The following is a 22,932-nucleotide window of genomic DNA, read 5'->3' as shown; positions in this document are numbered from 1 at the left end:
GACATGTAAGTAACATGTAGAATAACTGCCCGAAGGCGTGACCACGACAACCAGGATAAAAGTCAATGATGTTTATTATGACAAATTCCGTAACACAGCAGCAGTAAAGGAAACATAAAAGTCAACAGAGGATAAATACAATTCCTGGGTACTACAGGGTGGCAAGGGCCACAGGCACTGGTAGAGTGAGACAGTTCTTATAATCTTCTAGTTGGAAAGTCCTTACCAGGCCTGACTGTAGCAATGGAGAGAACCCAGGATCGTACCAGCTGGTGTTCCAGGAAAGGCTGGGTTGCTGAAGATAAAACGGCTGCTGTGGATACTGGCTGGAACCAGACTGTTGTTGGTACGGAGTGGATACTGGCTGGAACCAGTTAAATAATAAACGAACTTGAGAGCGATGAAATAATAATGAAGTTTGGAGTTTGAGAGCGGTGAAATAATAATACCGGTGGAGAGTGGTAAACTGCAGAAAGGACACCGGCCCTTTAAGAGAAGCTGTACACTGCTGGAAGCCTAGCTGGAAGCAGGTGATTGATGAAGTTTGGAGTTTGAGAGCGGTGAAATAATAATACCGGTGGAGAGTGGTAAACTGCAGAAAGGACACCGGCCCTTTAAGAGAAGCTGTACACTGCTGGAAGCTGAGCTGGAAGCAGGTGATTGATGTAACTGGAAACAGGTGAGTCCAGAATGGATCGGAGAGTCAGGCTACACCGCAGATGGAATGCTGGTGCGGGTCTCTATAGCAGAAGTCTGGAGACAGGAGCTGGAACCTGGAAGACAACCACAGGAGAGAGACAAACTGGAACTAGGTTAGACAACCAAAGCACTGACGCCTTCCTTGCTCAGGCACAGCATACTTATACCTGCAGCAAGGAAGGGGTTGGCTAGGCAATTATGCAAATCAACAATACAGACAGCAGATTGGTGGAAATAATCAGATGACAAAATCCAAGATGGCTGCGCCCATGCAGACACTTGGAGGGAAGTTTGGTTTGTAATCCATGTGAGAATTGAAACAGTAATGGCGACGCCGGCCACAGGGGACAGGAGACGCCAGACTGACAAGCGCACATTTCACCACGCGGGCACAGCGGAGGCCGCGGCTGATGAAATCACCACTCTGACATTCTGCATGTGGAAACTCAGGAACAGCGGGATCCGGTCCTGGAACGCTGAGCCAGCCTTAGGAGGCATCTGAAGGGTAAGTAATGGCGTCCAGATACCCGGATCGTGACAGTCCAGGGCCTGACGATAGGAGTGGTAGGTAGCCTTATATGTGAGAAAGTCACTTGGATTCTGAGATTTCCGCCACTGACGTTCTACTTTACGTGACAGTTTTTGTAGGTGTCTTGTTGATTTAGAGTGCCATGGTTGGCATCCAAGCCTACGTGGAGTGTGATGGGTAGCTGGAGCAACTTCATCAAGGGCACTCTCTAGGGTCTGGTGCAGGTGGGATACAGCGGTGTCAGGTGAGGTGAATGTAGAGATTGGTGAGAAACGGCAGTAATGCACTCGGGGAGAGGAATATGTGAGCTACACGCGGCTTGGTGTATAGTACTGCACTCGGGGATAGGACTATGTGAGCTACACGTGGCTTGGTGTATAGCACTGCACTCGGGGAGAGGACTATGTGAGCTACACGCAGATTGGTGTATAGTACTGCACTCGGGGAGAGGAATATGTGAGCTACACGCGGCGTGGGGTACAGTACTGCACTCGGGGAGAGGAATATGTGAGCTACACGCGGCTTGGGGTACAGTACTACACTAGGGGAGAGGAATATGTGAATTACACGTAGCTTGGTGTATAGTACTGCACTCGGGGAGAGGAATATGTGAGCTACACACGGCTTGGTGTATAGTAATGCACTCGGGGAGAGGAATATGTGAGCTACACACGGCTTGGTGTATAGTACTGCACTCCGGGAGAGGAATGTGTGAGCTACACGCGGCTTGGTGTATAGTACTGCACTCGGGGAGAGGAATATGTGAGCTACACGCGGCTTGGTGTACAGTACTGCACTCGGGGAGAGGAATATGTGAGCTACACGCGGCTTGGTGTATAGTACTGCACTGTGGGAGAGGAATATGTGAGCTACACGTGGCTTGGTGTATAGTACTGCACTCGGGGAGAGGAATATGTGAGCTACACGCGGCTTGGTGTATAGTACTGCACTCGGGGAGAGGAATATGTGAGCTACACGCGGCTTGGTGTACAGTACTGCACTCGGGGAGAGGAATATGTGAGCTACACGCGGCTTGGTGTACAGTACTGCACTCGGGGAGAGGAATATGTGAGTTACACGTGGCTTGGTGTATAGTACTGCACTCGGGGAGAGGAATATGTGAGCTACACGCGGCTTGGTGTACAGTACTGCACTCGGGGAGAGGAATATGTGAGCTACACGCGGCTTGGTGTACAGTACTGCACTCGGGGAGGGGAATATGTGAGCTACACGTGGCTTGGTGTATAGTACTGCACTCGGGGAGAGGAATATGTGAGCTACACGCGGCTTGGTGTATAGTACTGCACTCGGGGAGAGGAATATGTGAGCTACACGCGGCTTGGTGTATAGTACTGCACTCGGGGAGAGGAATATGTGACCTACACGCGGCTTGGTGTACAGTACTGCACTCGGGGAGAGGAATATGTGAGCTACATGCGGCTTGGTGTACAGTACTGCACTCGGGGAGAGGAATATGTGAGCTACACGCGGCTTGGTGTACAGTACTGCACTCGGGAAGAGGAATATGTGAGCTACATGCGGCTTGGTGTACAGTACTGCACTCAGGGAGAGGAATGTGTGTGTTACACGCGGCTTGGTGTATAGTACTGCACTCGGGGAGAGGAATATGTGAGCTACACGCGGCTTGGTGTATAGTACTGCACTCGGGGAGAGGAATATGTGAGCTACACGCGGCTTGGTGTATAGTACTGCACTCGGGGAGAGGAATATGTGAGCTACACGTGGCTTGGTGTACAGTACTGCACTCGGGGAGAGGAATGTGTGAGCTACACGTGGCTTGGTGTACAGTACTGCACTCGGGGAGAGGAATATGTGGGCTACACGCGGCTTGGTGTACAGTACTGCACTCGGGGAGAGGAATATGTGAGCTACACGTGGCTTGGTGTATAGTACTGCACTCGGGGAGAGGAATATGTGAGCTACATGTGGCTTGGTGCATAGTACTACACTCGGGGAGAGGAATATGTGAGCTACACGTGGCTTGGTGTATAGTACTGCACTCGGGGAGAGGAATATGTGAGCTACACACGGCTTGGTGTATAGTACTGCACTCTGGGAGAGGAATATGTGAGCTACGCGTGGCTTGGTGTACAGTACTGCACTCGGGGAGAGGAATATGTGAGCTACACGCGGCTTGGTGTATAGTACTGCACTCGGGGAGAGGAATATGTGAGCTACTCGCGGCTTGGTGTATAGTACTGCACTCGGGGAGAGGATTATGTGAGCTACACGTAGCTTGGTGTACAGTACTGCACTCGGAGAGAGGAATATGTGAATTACACGTGGCTTGGTGTACAGTACTGCACTCGGGGAGAGGAATATGTGACCTACACGCGGCTTGGTGTATGGTACTGCACTCGGGGAGAGGAATATGTGAGCTACACGTGGCTTGGTGTACAGTACTGCACTCGAGGAGAGGAATATGTGACCTACACGCGGCTTGGTGTATAGTACTGCACTCGGGGAGAGGAATATGTGAGCTACACGTGGCTTGGTGTACAGTACTGCACTCGGGGAGAGGAATATGTGAGCTACACGCGGCTTGGTGTATAGTACTGCACTCGGCGAGAGGAATATGTGAGCTACACGTGGCTTGGTGTACAGTACTGCACTCGGGGAGAGGAATATGTGAGCTACACGCGGCTTGGTGTACAGTACTGCACTCGGGGAGAGGAATATGTGAGCTACACGTGGCTTGGTGTATAGTACTGCACTCGGGGAGAGGAATATGTGAGCTACACGCGGCTTGGTGTACAGTACTGCACTCGGGGAGAGGAATGTGTGAGCTACACGCGGCTTAGTGTATAGTACTGCACTCGGGGAGAGGAATATGTGAGCTACACGCAGCTTGGTGTATAGTACTGCACTCGGGGAGAGGAATATGTGAGCTATGCGTGGCTTGGTGTATAGTACTGCACTCGGGGAGAGGAATATGTGAGCTACACGCGGCTTGGTGTATAGTACTGCACTCGGGGAGAGGAATATGTGAGCTACACGCAGCTTGGTGTATAGTACTGCACTCGGGGAGAGGAATATGTGAGCTACACGCAGCTTGGTGTATAGTACTGCACTCGGGGAGAGGAATATGTGAGCTACACGCAGCTTGGTGTATAGTACTGCACTCGGGGAGAGGAATATGTGAGCTACACGTGGCTTGGTGTATAGTACTGCACTCAGGGAGAGGAATATGTGAGCTACACGCGGCTTGGTGTATAGTACTGCACTCGGGGAGAGGAATATGTGAGCTACATGCGGCTTGGTGTGTAGTACTGCACTCGGGGAGAGGAATATGTGAGCTACACGCGGCTTGGTGTATAGTACTGCACTCGGGGAGAGGAATATGTGAGCTACACGCGGCTTGGTGTATAGTACTGCACTCGGGGAGAGGAATATGTGAGCTACATGTGGCTTGGTGTACAGTACTGCACTCGGGGAGAGGAATATGTGAGCTACACGCAGCTTGGTGTATAGTACTGCACTCTGGGAGAGGAATATGTGAGCTACACGCAGCTTGGTGTATAGTACTGCACTCTGGGAGAGGAATATGTGAGCTACACGCGGCTTAGTGTATAGTACTGCACTCTGGGAGAGGAATATGTGAGCTACACGCAGCTTGGTGTATAGTACTGCACTCTGGGAGAGGAATATGTGAGCTACACGCGGCTTAGTGTATAGTACTGCACTCGGGGAGAGGAATATGTGAGCTACACGTGGCTTGGTGTATAGTACTGCAGTCGGGGAGAGGAATATGTGAGTTACACGTGGCTTGGTGTACAGTACTGCACTCGGGGAGAGGAATATGTGAGCTACACGCGGCTTGGTGTACAGTACTGCACTCGGGGAGAGAAATATGTGAGCTACACGTGGCTTGGTGTACAGTACTGCACTCGGGGAGAGGAATATGTGAGTTACACGTGGCTTGGTGTACAGTACTGCACTCGGGGAGAGAAATATGTGAGCTACACGTGGCTTGGTGTACAGTACTGCACTCGGGGAGAGGAATATGTGAGCTACACGCGGCTTGGTGTATAGTACTGCACTCGGGGAGAGGAATATGTGAGCTACACGCGGCTTGGTGTATAGTACTGCACTCGGGGAGAGGAATATGTGAGCTACACGCGGCTTGGTGTATAGTAATGCACTCGGGGAGAGGAATAGGTGAGTTACACGCGGCTTGGTGTATAGTACTGCACTCGGGGAGAGGAATATGTGAGCTACACGCGGCTTGGTGTATAGTACTGCACTCGGGGAGAGGAATATGGGTGTTACACGCGGCTTGGTGTATAGTACTGCACTCCGGGAGAGGAATGTGTGAGCTACACGTGGCTTGGTGTATAGTACTGCACTCGGGGAGAGGAATATGTGAGCTACACGTGGCTTGGTGTATAGTACTGCACTCCGGGAGAGGAATGTGTGAGCTACACGTGGCTTGGTGTATAGTACTGCACTCTGGGAGAGGAATATGTGAGCTACACGCGGCTTGGTGTACAGTACTGCACTCGGGGAGAGGAATATGTGAGCTACACGTGGCTTGGTGTACAGTACTGCACTCGGGGAGAGGAATATGTGAGCTACACGTGGCTTGGTGTATAGTACTGCACTCGGGGAGAGGAATATGTGAGCTACACGCGGCTTGGTGTACAGTACTGCACTCGGGGAGAGGAATATGTGTGTTACACGCGGCTTGGTGTATAGTACTGCACTGTGGGAGAGGAATATGTGAGCTACATGCGGCTTGGTGTATAGTACTGCACTCGGGGAGAGGAATATGTGAGCTACACGCGGCTTGGTGTACAGTACTGCACTCGGGGAGAGGAATATGTGAGCTACACGCGGCTTGGTGTATAGTACTGCACTCGGGGAGAGGAATATGTGAGCTACACGTGGCTTGGTGTATAGTACTGCACTCGAGGAGAGTAATATGTGAGCTACACGCGGCTTGGTGTATAGTACTGCACTCGGGGAGAGGAATATGTGAGCTACACGTGGCTTGGTGTATAGTACTGCACTCGGGGAGAGGAATATGTGGGCTACACGCGGCTTGGTGTACAGTACTGCACTCGGGGAGAGGAATATGTGAGCTACACGTGGCTTGGTGTATAGTACTGCACTCGGGGAGAGGAATATGTGAGCTACATGCGGCTTGGTGTATAGTACTGCACTCTGGGAGAGGAATATGTGAGCTACACGCGGCTTGGTGTATAGTACTGCACTCGGGGAGAGGAATATGTGAATTACACGTGGCTTGGTGTATAGTACTGCACTGTGGGAGAGGAATATGGGAGCTACACGTGGCTTGGTGTATAGTACTGCACTCGGGGAGAGGAATATGTGAATTACACGTGGCTTGGTGTATAGTACTGCACTGTGGGAGAGGAATATGGGAGCTACACGTGGCTTGGTGTATAGTACTGCACTCGGGGAGAGGAATATGTGAGCTACACGCGGCTTGGTGTATAGTACTGCACTCGGGGAGAGGAATATGTGAGCTACACGCAGCTTGGTGTATAGTACTGCACTCTGGGAGAGGAATATGTGAGCTACACGTGGCTTGGTGTATAGTACTGCACTCGGGGAGAGGAATATGTGAATTACACGTGGCTTGGTGTATAGTACTGCACTGTGGGAGAGGAATATGGGAGCTACACGTGGCTTGGTGTATAGTACTGCACTCGGGGAGAGGAATATGTGAATTACACGTGGCTTGGTGTATAGTACTGCACTGTGGGAGAGGAATATGGGAGCTACACGTGGCTTGGTGTATAGTACTGCACTCGGGGAGAGGAATATGTGAGCTACACGCGGCTTGGTGTATAGTACTGCACTCGGGGAGAGGAATATGTGAGCTACACGCAGCTTGGTGTATAGTACTGCACTCTGGGAGAGGAATATGTGAGCTACACGCGGCTTGGTGTACAGTACTGCACTCGGGGAGAGGAATATGTGAGTTACACGTGGCTTGGTGTATAGTACTGCACTCGGGGAGAGGAATATGTGAGCTACATGCGGCTTGGTGTATAGTACTGCACTCGGGGAGAGGAATATGTGAGCTACATGCGGCTTGGTGTGTAGTACTGCACTCGGGGAGAGGAATATGTGAGCTACACGCGGCTTGGTGTATAGTACTGCACTCGGGGAGAGGAATATGTGAGCTACATGCGGCTTGGTGTGTAGTACTGCACTCGGGGAGAGGAATATGTGAGCTACACGCAGCTTGGTGTATAGTACTGCACTCTGGGAGAGGAATATGTGAGCTACACGCGGCTTGGTGTATAGTACTGCACTCGGGGAGAGGAATATGTGAGCTACACGTGGCTTGGTGTATAGTACTGCACTCGGGGAGAGGAATATGTGAGCTACACGCGGCTTGGTGTATAGTACTGCACTCGGGGAGAGGAATACGTGAGCTACACGCGGCTTGGTGTACAGTACTGCACTCGGGGAGAGGAATATGTGACCTACACGCGGCTTGGTGTATAGTACTGCACTGTGGGAGAGGAATATGTGAGCTACACGCGGCTTGGTGTATAGTACTGCACTCGGGGAGAGGAATATGTGGGCTACACGCGGCTTGGTGTGTAGTACTGCACTCGGGGAGAGGAATATGTGAACTACACGCAGCTTGGTGTACAGTACTGCACTCGGGGAGAGGAATATGTGGGCTACACGCTGCTTGGTGTGTAGTACTGCACTCGGGGAGAGGAATATGTGAGCTACACGCGGCTTGGTGTATAGTACTGCACTCGGGGAGAGGAATATGTGAGCTACACGCAGCTTGGTGTATAGTACTGCACTCGGGGAGAGGAATATGTGAGCTCAACGCGGCTTGGTGTACAGTACTGCACTCGGGGAGAGGAATATGTGAGCTACACACAGCTTGGTGTACAGTACTGCACTGTGGGAGAGGAATATGTGAGCTACACGTGGCTTGGTGTATAGTACTGCACTCGGGGAGAGGAATATGTGAGCTACACGCGGCTTGGTGTATAGTACTGCACTCGGGGAGAGGAATATGTGAGCTACACGTAGCTTGGTGTACAGTACTGCACTCGGGGAGAGGAATATGTGAGCTCAACGCGGCTTGGTGTACAGTACTGCACTCGGGGAGAGGAATATGTGAGCTACACGTGGCTTGGTGTATAGTACTGCACTCGGGGAGAGGAATGTGTGAGTTACACGCGGCTTGGTGTACAGTACTGCACTGTGGGAGAGGAATATGTGAGCTACACGTGGCTTGGTGTATAGTACTGCACTCGGGGAGAGGAATATGTGAGCTACACGCGGCTTGGTGTATAGTACTGCACTCAGGGAGAGGAATATGTGAGCTACACGTGGCTTGGTGTACAGTACTGCACTCGGGGAGAGGAATATGTGAGCTACACGCGGCTTGGTGTACAGTACTGCACTCGGGGAGAGGAATATGTGAGCTACACGCAGCTTGGTGTATAGTACTGCACTAGGGGAGAGGAATATGTGAGCTCAACGCGGCTTGGTGTACAGTACTGCACTCGGGGAGAGGAATATGTGAGCTACACGTGGCTTGGTGTACAGTACTGCACTCGGGGAGAGGAATATGTGAGCTACACGCAGCTTGGTGTACAGTACTGCACTGTGGGAGAGGAATATGTGAGCTACACGTGGCTTGGTGTATAGTACTGCACTCGGGGAGAGGAATATGTGAGCTACACGCGGCTTGGTGTATAGTACTGCACTCGGGGAGAGGAATATGTGACCTACTCGCGGCTTGGTGTATAGTACTGCACTCGGGGAGAGGAATATGTGAGCTACACGTGGCTTGGTGTATAGTACTGCACTGTGGGAGAGGAATACGTGAGCTACACGCGGCTTGGTGTATAGTACTGCACTCGGGGAGAGGAATATGTGGGCTACACGCGGCTTGGTGTGTAGTACTGCACTCGGGGAGAGGAATATGTGAACTACACGCAGCTTGGTGTATAGTACTGCACACAGGGAGAGGAATATGTGAGCTACACGCGGCTTGGTGTATAGTACTGCACTCGGGGAGAGGAATATGTGAGCTACACGCAGCTTGGTGTATAGTACTGCACTAGGGGAGAGGAATATGTGAGCTACACGCGGCTTGGTGTACAGTACTGCACTCGGGGAGAGGAATATGTGAGCTCAACGCGGCTTGGTGTATAGTACTGCACTCGGGGAGAGGAATATGTGAGCTACACGTGGCTTGGTGTATAGTACTGCACTCGGGGAGAGGAATATGTGAGCTACACGCGGCTTGGTGTATAGTACTGCACTCGGGGAGAGGAATATGTGAGCTCAACGCGGCTTGGTGTACAGTACTGCACTCGGGGAGAGGAATATGTGAGCTACACACAGCTTGGTGTACAGTACTGCACTGTGGGAGAGGAATATGTGAGCTACACGTGGCTTGGTGTATAGTACTGCACTCTGGGAGAGGAATATGTGAGCTACACACAGCTTGGTGTATAGTACTGCACTGTGGGAGAGGAATATGTGAGCTACACACAGCTTGGTGTATACTACTGCACTCGGGGAGAGGAATATGTGAGCTACACGCGGCTTGGTGTATAGTACTGCACTCGGGGAGAGGAATATGTGTGTTACACGCGGCTTGGTGTATAGTACTGCACTCGGGGAGAGGAATATGTGAGCTACACACGGCTTGGTGTATAGTACTGCACTCGGGGAGAGGAATATGTGAGCTACACACGGCTTGGTGTACAGTACTGCACTCGGGGAGAGGAATATGTGAGCTACACGCGGCTTGGTGTATAGTACTGCACTCGGGGAGAGGAATATGTGAGCTACACGTGGCTTGGTGTACAGTACTGCACTCGGGGAGAGGAATATGTGAGCTACACGCGGCTTGGTGTATAGTACTGCACTCGGGGAGAGGAATATGTGAGCTACACGCAGCTTGGTGTATAGTACTGCACTCGGGGAGAGGAATATGTGAGCTACACGCAGCTTGGTGTATAGTACTGCACTAGGGGAGAGGAATATGTGAGCTCAACGTGGCTTGGTGTACAGTACTGCACTCGGGGAGAGGAATATGTGAGCTACACACAGCTTGGTGTACAGTACTGCACTGTGGGAGAGGAATATGTGAGCTACACGTGGCTTGGTGTATAGTACTGCACTCGGGGAGAGGAATATGTGAGCTACACGCGGCTTGGTGTATAGTACTGCACTCGGGGAGAGGAATATGTGAGCTCAACGCGGCTTGGTGTACAGTACTGCACTCGGGGAGAGGAATATGTGAGCTACACGTGGCTTGGTGTATAGTACTGCACTCGGGGAGAGGAATATGTGAGCTACACGTGGCTTGGTGTATAGTACTGCACTCGGGGAGAGGAATATGTGAGCTACACGCGGCTTGGTGTATAGTACTGCACTCTGGGAGAGGAATATGTGAGCTACACACAGCTTGGTGTATAGTACTGCACTCTGGGAGAGGAATATGTGAGCTACACACAGCTTGGTGTATACTACTGCACTCGGGGAGAGGAATATGTGAGCTACACGCGGCTTGGTGTATAGTACTGCACTCGGGGAGAGGAATATGTGTGTTACACGCGGCTTGGTGTATAGTACTGCACTCGGGGAGAGGAATATGTGAGCTACACATGGCTTGGTGTATAGTACTGCACTCGGGGAGAGGAATATGTGAGCTACACACGGCTTGGTGTACAGTACTGCACTCGGGGAGAGGAATGTGTGAGCTACACGCGGCTTGGTGTATAGTACTGCACTCGGGGAGAGGAATGTGTGAGCTACACGTGGCTTGGTGTACAGTACTGCACTCGGGGAGAGGAATATGTGAGCTACACGCGGCTTGGTGTACAGTACTGCACTCGGGGAGAGGAATATGTGAGCTACACGCGGCTTGGTGTGTAGTACTGCACTCGGGGAGAGGAATATGTGAGCTACACGCGGCTTGGTGTATAGTACTACACTCGGGGAGAGGAATATGTGAGCTACACGTGGCTTGGTGTATAGTACTGCACTGTGGGAGAGGAATATGTGAGCTACACGTGGCTTGGTGTATAGTACTGCACTGTGGGAGAGGAATATGTGAGCTACACGTGGCTTGGTGTACAGTACTGCACTCGGGGAGAGGAATATGTGACCTACATGCTGCTTGGTGTATAGTACTGCACTCGGGGAGAGGAATATGTGAGCTACACGTGGCTTGGTGTATAGTACTGCACTCGGGGAGAGGAATATGTGAGCTACACGCGGCTTGGTGTACAGTACTGCACTCTGGGAGAGGAATATGTGAGCTACACGCGGCTTGGTGTATAGTACTGCACTCGGGGAGAGGAATATGTGAGCTACACGCGGCTTGGTGTATAGTACTGCACTCGGGGAGAGGAATATGTGAGCTACACGCGGCTTGGTGTATAGTACTGCACTCGGGGAGAGGAATATGTGAGCTACACGCGGCTTGGTGTATAGTACTGCACTCGGGGAGAGGAATATGTGAGCTACACGCGGCTTGGTGTATAGTACTGCACTCGGGGAGAGGAATATGTTACCTACACGCGGCTTGGTGTACAGTACTGCACTCGGGGAGAGGAATATGTGAGCTACACGCGGCTTGGTGTATAGTACTGCACTCGGGGAGAGGAATATGTGAGCTACACGCGGCTTGGTGTACAGTACTGCACTCGGGGAGAGGAATATGTGAGCTACACGCGGCTTGGTGTATAGTACTGCACTCGGGGAGAGGAATATGTGAGCTACACGCGGCTTGGTGTACAGTACTGCACTCGGGGAGAGGAATATGTGAGCTACACGTGGCTTGGTGTATAGTACTGCACTCGGGGAGAGGAATGTGTGAGCTACACGCGGCTTGGTGTATAGTACTGCACTCGGGGAGAGGAATATGTGAGCTACACGTGGCTTGGTGTATAGTACTGCACTCGGGGAGAGGAATATGTGAGCTACACGTGGCTTGGTGTATAGTACTGCACTCGGGGAGAGGAATATGTGAGCTACACGCGGCTTGGTGTATAGTACTGCACTGTGGGAGAGGAATATGTGAGCTACACGTGGCTTGGTGTATAGTACTGCACTCGGGGAGAGGAATATGTGAGCTACACGCGGCTTGGTGTATAGTACTGCACTGTGGGAGAGGAATATGTGAGCTACACGTGGCTTGGTGTATAGTACTGCACTCGGGGAGAGGAATGTGTGAGCTACACGCGGCTTGGTGTATAGTACTGCACTCGGGGAGAGGAATATGTGAGCTACACGCGGCTTGGTGTATAGTACTGCACTGTGGGAGAGGAATATGTGAGCTACACGTGGCTTGGTGTATAGTACTGCACTCGGGGAGAGGAATGTGTGAGCTACACGCGGCTTGGTGTATAGTACTGCACTCGGGGAGAGGAATATGTGAGCTACACGTGGCTTGGTGTATAGTACTGCACTCGGGGAGAGGAATATGTGAGCTACACGTGGCTTGGTGTATAGTACTGCACTCGGGTAGAGGAATATGTGAGCTACACGCGGCTTGGTGTATAGTACTGCACTCGGGTAGAGGAATATGTGAGCTACACGCGGCTTGGTGTTTAGTACTGCACTCGGGGAGAGGATTATGTGAGCTACACGCGGCTTGGTGTACAGTACTGCACTCGGGGAGAGGAATATGTGAGCTACACGTGGCTTGGTGTACAGTACTGCACTCGGGGAGAGGAATATGTGAGCTACACACGGCTTGGTGTACAGTACTGCACTCGGGGAGAGGAATGTGTGAGCTACACGTGGCTTGGTGTACAGTACTGCACTCGGGGAGAGGAATGTGTGAGCTACACGCGGCTTGGTGTATAGTACTGCACTCGGGGAGAGGAATATGTGAGCTACACGCGGCTTGGTGTATAGTACTGCACTCGGGGAGAGGAATATGTGAGCTACATGTGGCTTGGTGTATAGTACTGCACTCGGGGAGAGGAATATGTGACCTACACGTGGCTTGGTGTATAGTACTGCACTGTGGGAGAGGAATGTGTGAGCTACACGCGGCTTGGTGTATAGTACTGCACTCGGGGAGAGGAATATGTGAGCTACACGCGGCTTGGTGTATAGTACTGCACTCGGGGAGAGGAATATGTGAGCTATGCGTGGCTTGGTGTATAGTACTGCACTCGGGGAGAGGAATAATAAGAATTTACTCACCGGTAATTCTATTTCTCGTAGTCCGTAGTGGATGCTGGGAACTCCGTAAGGACCATGGGGAATAGACGGCTCCGCAGGAGACTGGGCACATCTAAAGAAAGAATTAGGACTATCTGGTGTGCACTGGCTCCTCCCCCTATGACCCTCCTCCAAGCCTCAGTTAGGACACTGTGCCCGGAAGAGCTGACACAATAAGGAAGGATTTTGAATCCCGGGTAAGACTCATACCAGCCACACCAATCACACCGTATAACTCGTGATAGGAACCCCGGTTAACAGTATGATAACAAAAGGAGCCTCTGAACAGATGGCTCGCAATAATAACCCAATTAGTTAACAATAACTATGTACAAGTATTGCAGACAATCCGCACTTGGGATGGGCGCCCAGCATCCACTACGGACTACGAGAAATAGAATTACCGGTGAGTAAATTCTTATTTTCTCTGACGTCCTAGTGGATGCTGGGAACTCTGTAAGGACCATGGGGTCATACCAAAGCTCCCAAACGGGCGGGAGAGTGCGGATGACTCTGCAGCACCGAATGAGAGAACTCAAGGTACTCCTCAGCCAGGATATCAAATTTGTAGAATTTTGCAAACGTGTTTGCCGCTGACCAAGTAGCAGCTCGGCAAAGTTGTAAAGCCGAGACCCCTCGGGCAGCCGCCCAAGAAGAGCCCACCTTCCTTGTGGAATGGGCTTTTACAGATTTAGGCTGCGGTAGTCCTACCGCAAAATGCGCCAGCTGAATAGTGCTACAAATCCAGCGCGCAATAGTCTGCTTAGAAGCAGGGGCACCCAGTTTGTTGGGTGCATACAGGATAAACAGCGAGTCAGTTTTCCCGACTCCAGCCGTCCTGGAAACATAAATTTTCAGGGCCCTGACTACGTCCAGTAACTTGGAATCCTCCAAGTTCCCAGTAGCCGCAGGCACCACAATAGGTTGGTTCAAGTGAAAAGCTGATACCACCTTCGGGAGAAATTGAGGACGAGTCCTCAATTCTGCCCTATCCATATGGAAAATCAGATAAGGGCTTTTATAGGACAAAGCCGCCAATTCTGACACACGCCTGGCCGAAGCCAGGGCCAACAGCATGACCACTTTCCACGTGAGATATTTCAAATCCACAGTCTTAAGTGGTTCAAACCAATGTGATTTCAGGAACTCCAAAACCACATTGAGATCCCAAGGTGCCACTGGGGGCACAAAAGGAGGCTGAATATGCAGAACTCCCTTGACAAAAGTCTGAACTTCAGGCAGGGAAGCCAGTTCTTTCTGGAACAAAATCGACAGGGCCGAAATCTGGACCTTAATGGACCCCAATTTGAGGCCCAACGTCACCCCTGTTTGCAGGAAATGCAGGAATCGACCCAGTTGAAATTCCTCCGTTGGGGCCTTCCTGGCCTCACACCACGCAACATATTTTCGCCAAATGCGGTGATAATGGTTCGCGGTGACATCCTTCCTGGCTTTGATCAGGGTAGGAATGACTTCCTCCGGAATACCCTTTTCCTTCAGGATCCGGTGTTCAACCGCCATGCCGTCAAACGCAGCCGCGGTAAGTCTTGGAACAGACAGGGCCCCTACTGCAGCAGGTCCTGTCTGAGCGGCAGAGGCCAAGGGTCCTCTGAAAGCATCTCTTGAAGTTCCGGGTACCAAGCTCTTCTTGGCCAATCCGGAACCACGAGTATAGTTTTCACTCCTCGCCTTCGTATTATTCTCAGTACCTTGGGAATGAGAGGCAGAGGAGGAAACACATAAACCGACTGGTACACCCACGGCGTTACTAGAGCGTCCACAGCGATCGCCTGAGGGTCCCTTGACCTGGCGCAATATCTTTTTAGCTTTTTGTTGAGGCGGGACGCCATCATGTCCACCTGTGGTCTTTCCCACCGGTGTACAATCATTTGGAAGACTTCTGGATGAAGTCCCCATTCTCCCGGGTGGAGGTCGTGCCTGCTGAGGAAGTCTGCTTCCCAGTTGTCCACTCCCGGAATGAACACTGCTGTCAGTGCTAACACATGATTTTCCGCCCATCGGAGAATCCTTGTGGCTTCTGCCATTGCCCTCCTGCTTCTTGTGCCGCCCTGTCTGTTTACATGGGCGACCGCCGTGATGTTGTCTGATTGAATCAGTACCGACTGGTTCTGAAGCAGGGGCCTTGCTTGGCTTAGGGCATTGTAGATGGCCCTTAGCTCCAGAATATTTATGTGAAGCGAAATCTCCTGATCTGACCACAGTCCTTGGAAATTTCTTCCCTGTGTGACTGCCCCCCAGCCCCGAAGGCTGGCATCCGTGGTCACCAGGACCCAGTCCTGTATTCCGAATCTGCGGCCCTCTAGTAGATGAGCCCTCTGCAGCCACCACAGCAGCGACATCCTGGTCCTTGCCGACAGGGTTATCCGCTGTTGCATCTGGAGATGGGACCCGGACCATTTGTCCAACAGGTCCCACTGGAAAGTCCTTGCGTGGAACCTTCCGAATGGAATTGCTTCGTACGAAGCGACCATTTTTCCCAGGACTCGTGTGCATTGATGTACCGACACCTGTCCTGGTTTTAGGAGGTGTCTGACTAGAGATGACAACTCCTCGGCTTTTTCCACTGGAAGAAACACTTTTTTCTGGTCTGTGTCCAGAATCATTCCCAGGAACAGAAGACGTGTCGTCGGGACCAGCTGTGACTTTGGAATATTGAGAATCCAGCCGTGCTGTTGTAGCACTTCCCGAGAAAGTGCTAAGCCCACTACCAACTGTTCTTTGGACCTCGCCTTTATCAGGAGATCGTCCAAGTACGGGATAATTAAAACTCCCTTCTTGCGAAGGAGTATCATCATTTCGGCCATTACCTTGGTAAAGACCCTCGGTGCCTTGGATAACCCAAACGGCAGCGTCTGGAACTGATAGTGACAGTCCTGTACCACAAATCTGAGGTACTCCTGGTGAGGAGGGTAAATGGGGACATGTAAGTACGCATCCTTGATGTCCAGGGAGACCATGTAATCCCCCTCTTCCAGGCTCGCAATAACCGCCCTGAGCGATTCCATCTTGAACTTGAACTTTTTGATATGTGTTCAAGGCTTTTAAATTTAAGATGGGTCTCACCGAACCGTCCGGTTTCGGTACCACAAACATTGTGGAATAGTAACCCTTTCCTTGCTGAAGGAGGGGTACCTTGACAATCACTTGCTGTGAATACAGTTTTTGGATAGCCACCAACACTGCCTCCCTGGCAGAGGGAGTTGCGGGTAAGGCAGATTTTAGAAAACGGCGGGGGGGGGGGGGGATGTCTCGAATTCCAGCCTGTACCCCTGAGATACTACTTGAAGGGTCCAGGGATCCACCTGTGAGAGAGCCCACTGTGTGCTGATATTTCTGAGACGAGCCCCCACCGTACCCGGGTCCGCCTGTGAAGCCCCAGCGTCATGCTGTGGACTTACCGGACGCGGGGGAGGACTTTTGCTCTTGGGAACTGGCTGTATGCTGCAGCTTTTTCCCTCTACCTTTGCCTCTCGGTAGAAAGGACGCGCCTCGAGCCCTCTTGTGTTTTTGGGGCCGAAAGGACTGTACTTGATAATACGGTGCTTACTTTTGCTGTGGGGTAGCTTGTGGCAAAAATGTCGATTTCCCAGCCGTAGCTGTGGAAACGAGGTCTGAGAGACCATCCCCAAACAGTTCTACCCCCTTATAAGGCAAAACTTCCATGTGCCTTTTGAATCGGCATCACCGGACCACTGCCGAGTCCATAACCCCCTTCTGGCGGCAATGGACATTGAACTTATTTTTGATGCCAGCCGGCAAATATCCCTCTGTGCATCACGCATGTATAAGACAGCGTCTTTTATATGCTCTACTGTCAGCAAAATATTGTCCCTATCTAGGGTATCAATATTATCCAACAGGGAATCTGACCACGCAGCAGCAGCACTGCACATCCATGCTGATGCAATCGCTGGTCGCAATATAATGCCCGTGTGTGTATATATAGCTTTTAGGGTAGCTTCCTGCTTTCTATCGGCAGGATCCTTTAGGGCGGCCGTATCCGGAGACGGTAGTGCCACCTGTTTTGATAAACGTGTAAGCGCTTTAAATTATACTTTCTTTCTAGGAGCTCAGGAGAGCCCCTAGTGTGCATCCAGCTCAGCCGGGCACAGAAATCTAACTGAGGCTTGGAGGAGGGTCATAGGGGGAGGAGCCAGTGCACACCAGATAGTCCTAATTCTTTCTTTAGATGTGCCCAGTCTCCTGCGGAGCCGTCTATTCCCCATGGTCCTTACGGAGTTCCCAGCATCCACTAGGACGTCAGAGAAATGTGAGCTACACGCGGCTTGGTGTACAGTACTGCACTCGGGGAGAGGAATATGTGAGCTACACGTGGCTTGGTGTATAGTACTGCACTCGGGGAGAGGAATATGTGAGCTACACGTGGCTTGGTGTATAGTACTGCACTGTGGGAGAGGAATATGTGAGCTACACGTGGCTTGGTGTATAGTACTGCACTGTGGGAGAGGAATATGTGAGCTACACGCGGCTTGGTGTACAGTACTGCACTCGGGGAGAGGAATATGTGAGCTACACGTGGCTTGGTGTATAGTACTGCACTGTGGGAGAGGAATATGTGAGCTACACGCGGCTTGGTGTATAGTACTGCACTGTGGGAGAGGAATATGTGAGCTACACGCGGCTTGGTGTATAGTACTGCACTGTGGGAGAGGAATATGTGAGCTACACGTGGCTTGGTCTACAGTACTGCACTCGGGGAGAGGAATATGTGAGCTACACGCGGCTTGGTGTACAGTACTGCACTGTGGGAGAGGAATATGTGAGCTACACGTGGCTTGGTGTATAGTACTGCACTGTGGGAGAGGAATATGTGAGCTACACGCGGCTTGGTGTATAGTACTGCACTGTGGGAGAGGAATATGTGAGCTACACGCGGCTTGGTGTATAGTACTGCACTGTGGGAGAGGAATATGTGAGCTACACGTGGCTTGGTGTACAGTACTGCACTCGGGGAGAGGAATATGTGAGCTACATGCGGCTTGGTGTATAGTACTGCACTCGGGGAGAGGAATATGGGAGCTACACGTGGCTTGGTGTATAGTACTGCACTGTGGGAGAGGAATGTGTGAGCTACACGCGGCTTGGTGTACAGTACTGCACTCGGGGAGAGGAATATGTGAGCTACACGTGGCTTGGTGTACAGTACTGCACTCGGGGAGAGGAATATGTGAGCTACACGCGGCTTGGTGTATAGTACTGCACTCGAGGAGAGGAACATGTGAGCTACACGCGGCTTGGTGTATAGTACTGCACTCGGGGAGAGGAATATGTGAGCTACACACAGCTTGGTGTATAGTACTGCACTCTGGGAGAGGAATATGTGAGCTACACGCGGCTTGGTGTATAGTACTGCACTGTGGGAGAGGAATATGTGAGCTACACGCGGCTTGGTGTATAGTACTGCACTCGGGGAGAGGAATATGTGAGCTACACGTGGCTTGGTGTATAGTACTGCACTGTGGGAGAGGAATATGTGAGCTACACGCGGCTTGGTGTGTAGTACTGCACTCGGGGAGAGGAATATGTGAGCTACATGCGGCTTGGTGTATAGTACTGCACTCGGGGAGAGGAATATGTGAGCTACACGTGGCTTGGTGTACAGTACTGCACTCGAGGAGAGGAATATGTGAGCTACACGCGGCTTGGTGTATAGTACTGCACTCGGGGAGAGGAATATGTGAGCTACACGCGGCTTGGTGTGTAGTACTGCACTCGAGGAGAGGAATATGTGAGCTACACGTGGCTTGGTGTATAGTACTGCACTCGGGGAGAGGAATATGTGAGCTACACGCGGCTTGGTGTACAGTACTGCACTGTGGGAGAGGAATATGTGAGCTACACACAGCTTGGTGTACAGTACTGCACTCGAGGAGAGGAATATGTGAGCTACACGTGGCTTGGTGTATAGTACTGCACTCGGGGAGAGGAATATGTGAGCTACACGTGGCTTGGTGTATAGTACTGCACTCGGGGAGAGGAATGTGTGAGCTACACGCGGCTTGGTGTATAGTACTGCACTGTGGGAGAGGAATATGTGAGCTACACGCGGCTTGGTGTGTAGTACTGCACTCGGGGAGAGGAATATGTGAGCTACACGTGGCTTGGTGTACAGTACTGCACTCGGGGAGAGGAATATGTGAGTTATGCGTGGCTTGGTGTATAGTACTGCACTCGGGGAGAGGAATATGTGAGCTACACGCGGCTTGGTGTACAGTACTGCACTCGGGGAGAGGAATATGTGAGCTACACGTGGCTTGGTGTACAGTACTGCACTGTGGGAGAGGAATATGTGACCTACACGCGGCTTGGTGTACAGTACTGCACTCGGGGAGAGGAATATGTGAGCTACACGCGGCTTGGTGTACAGTACTGCACTGTGGGAGAGGAATATGTGACCTACACGCGGCTTGGTGTACAGTACTGCACTCGGGGAGAGGAATATGTGAGCTACACGTGGCTTGGTGTATAGTACTGCACTCGGGGAGAGGAATATGTGAGCTACACGTGGCTTGGTGTATAGTACTGCACTCGGGGAGAGGAATATGTGAGCTACACGCGGCTTGGTGTATAGTACTGCACTCGGGGAGAGGAATATGTGAGCTACACGCGGCTTGGTGTATAGTACTGCACTCGGGGAGAGGAATGCGTGAGCTACACGCGGCTTTGTGTATAGTACTGCACTCAGGGAGAGGAATATGTGAGCTACACGTGGCTTGGTGTATAGTACTGCACTCAAGGAGAGGAATGTGTGAGCTACACGTGGCTTGGTGTATAGTACTGCACTCGGAGAGGAATATGTGAGCTACACGTGGCTTGGTGTATAGTACTGCACTCGGGGAGAGGAATATGTGAGCTACACGCGGCTTGGTGTATAGTACTGCACTCGGGGAGAGGAATGCGTGAGCTACACGCGGCTTGGTGTATAGTACTGCACTCAAGGAGAGGAATGTGTGAGCTACACACGGCTTGGTGTATAGTACTGCACTCAGGGAGAGGAATATGTGAGCTACACGTGGCTTGGTGTATAGTACTGTACTCGGGGAGAGGAATATGAAAGCTACACGTGGCTTGGTGTATAGTACTGCACTCGGGGAGAGGAATATGTGAGCTACACGCGGCTTGGTGTACAGTACTGCACTCGGGGAGAGGAATATGAAAGCTACACGTGGCTTGGTGTATAGTACTGCACTCGGGGAGAGGAATATGTGAGCTACACGTGGCTTGGTGTATAGTACTGCACTCGGGGAGAGGAATATGTGAGCTACACGCGGCTTGGTGTATAGTACTGCACTCGGGGAGAGGAATACGTGAGCTACACGCGGCTTGGTGTATAGTACTGCACTCGGGGAGAGGAATATGTGAGCTACATGCGGCTTGGTGTATAGTACTGCACTCGGGGAGAGGAATGTGTGAGCTACATGCGGCTTGGTGTATAGTACTGCACTCGGGGAGAGGAATGTGTGAGCTACATGCGGCTTGGTGTACAGTACTGCACTCGGGGAGAGGAATATGTGAGCTACACGCGGCTTGGTGTACAGTACTGCACTCGGGGAGAGGAATATGTGAGCTACATGCGGCTTGGTGTATAGTACTGCACTCGGGGAGAGGAATGTGTGAGCTACATGCGGCTTGGTGTACAGTACTGCACTCGGGGAGAGGAATATGTGAGCTACACGCGGCTTGGTGTACAGTACTGCACTCGGGGAGAGGAATATGGGAGCTACACGTGGCTTGGTGTACAGTACTGCACTCTGGGAGAGGAATATGTGAGCTACATGCGGCTTGGTGTACAGTACTGCACTCGGGGAGAGGAATATGGGAGCTACATGCGGCTTGGTGTACAGTACTGCACTCGGGGAGAGGAATATGGGAGCTACACACGGCTTGGTGTACAGTACTGCACTCGGGGAGAGGAATATGTGAGCTACACGCGGCTTGGTGTACAGTACTGCACTCGGTGAGAGGAATGTGTGAGCTACACGCGGCTTGGTGTACAGTACTGCACTCGGTGAGAGGAATGTGTGAGCTACACGCGGCTTGGTGTACAGTACTGCACTCGGGGAGAGGAATATGTGAGCTACACGCGGCTTGGTGTACAGTACTGCACTCGGGGAGAGGAATATGTGAGTTACACGCGGCTTGGTGTACAGTACTGCACTCGGGGAGAGGAATATGTGAGCTACACGCGGCTTGGTGTACAGTACTGCACTCGGGGAGAGGAATATGTGAGTTACACGCGGCTTGGTGTACAGTACTGCACTCGGGGAGAGGAATATGTGAGCTACACGCGGCTTGGTGTATAGTACTGCACTCGGGGAGAGGAATATGTGAGCTACACGCGGCTTGGTGTATAGTACTGCACTCGGGGAGAGGAATGTGTGAATTACACGCGGCTTGGTGTACAGTACTGCACTCGGGGAGAGGAATGTGTGAGTTACACGCGGCTTGGTGTATAGTACTGCACTCGGGGAGAGGAATGTGTGAGCTACACGCGGCTTGGTGTATAGTACTGCACTGTGGGAGAGGAATATGTGAGCTACACGCGGCTTGGTGTATAGTACTGCACTCGGGGAGAGGAATATGTGAGCTACATGCGGCTTGGTGTATAGTACTGCACTCTGGGAGAGGAATATGTGAGCTACACGCGGCTTAGTGTATAGTACTGCACTCGGGGAGAGGAATATGTGAGCTACACGCGGCTTGGTGTATAGTACTGCACTCGGGGAGAGGAATGTGTGAGCTACACGCGGCTTGGTGTATAGTACTGCACTGTGGGAGAGGAATATGTGAGCTACACGCGGCTTGGTGTATAGTACTGCACTCGGGGAGAGGAATATGTGAGCTACACGCGGCTTGGTGTATAGTACTGCACTCTGGGAGAGGAATATGTGAGCTACACGCGGCTAGGTGTAAAGTACTGCACTCGGGGAGAGGAATATGTTACCTACACGCGGCTTGGTGTACAGTACTGCACTCGGGGAGAGGAACATGTGAGCTACACGCGGCTTGGTGTACAGTACTGCACTCGGGGAGAGGAATATGTGAGCTACACGCGGCTTGGTGTACAGTACTGCACTCGGGGAGAGGAACATGTGAGCTACACGCGGCTTGGTGTATAGTACTGCACTCGGGGAGAGGAATACGTGAGCTACACGCGGCTTGGTGTATAGTACTGCACTCGGGGAGAGGAATATGTGAGCTACACGCGGCTTGGTGTATAGTACTGCACTCGGGGAGAGGAATATGTGAGCTACACGCGGCTTGGTGTATAGTACTGCACTCTGGGAGAGGAATATGTGAGCTACACGCGGCTTGGTGTATAGTACTGCACTCGGGGAGAGGAATATGTGAGCTACACGTGGCTTGGTGTATAGTACTGCACTCGGGGAGAGGAATATGTGAGCTACACGCGGCTTGGTGTATAGTACTGCACTCGGGGAGAG

General features: G+C 51.7%; 1 protein-coding gene across 1 annotated transcript in view; it reads right to left on the bottom strand.

Annotated features, from left to right (window-relative positions):
* Positions 1–402: 402 nt before the first annotated feature.
* LOC134990740 (transmembrane and ubiquitin-like domain-containing protein 1) overlaps positions 403–22,932 on the bottom strand; it is a 74,610-nt gene continuing 52,080 nt past the window's right edge. The window contains exon 4 of the transcript XR_010195416.1: positions 403–773. The gene's annotated coding sequence lies outside the window, so the exon portion shown is untranslated. The remainder of the gene's footprint in view (positions 774–22,932) is intronic.

Source organism: Pseudophryne corroboree, unplaced genomic scaffold, assembly GCF_028390025.1.
Source record: "Pseudophryne corroboree isolate aPseCor3 unplaced genomic scaffold, aPseCor3.hap2 scaffold_1189, whole genome shotgun sequence".
Lineage (NCBI taxonomy): Eukaryota > Metazoa > Chordata > Amphibia > Anura > Myobatrachidae > Pseudophryne > Pseudophryne corroboree.
The sequence above is the reverse complement of the archived record's forward strand: the minus strand, read 5'-3'. Positions and strand labels throughout refer to the sequence as shown.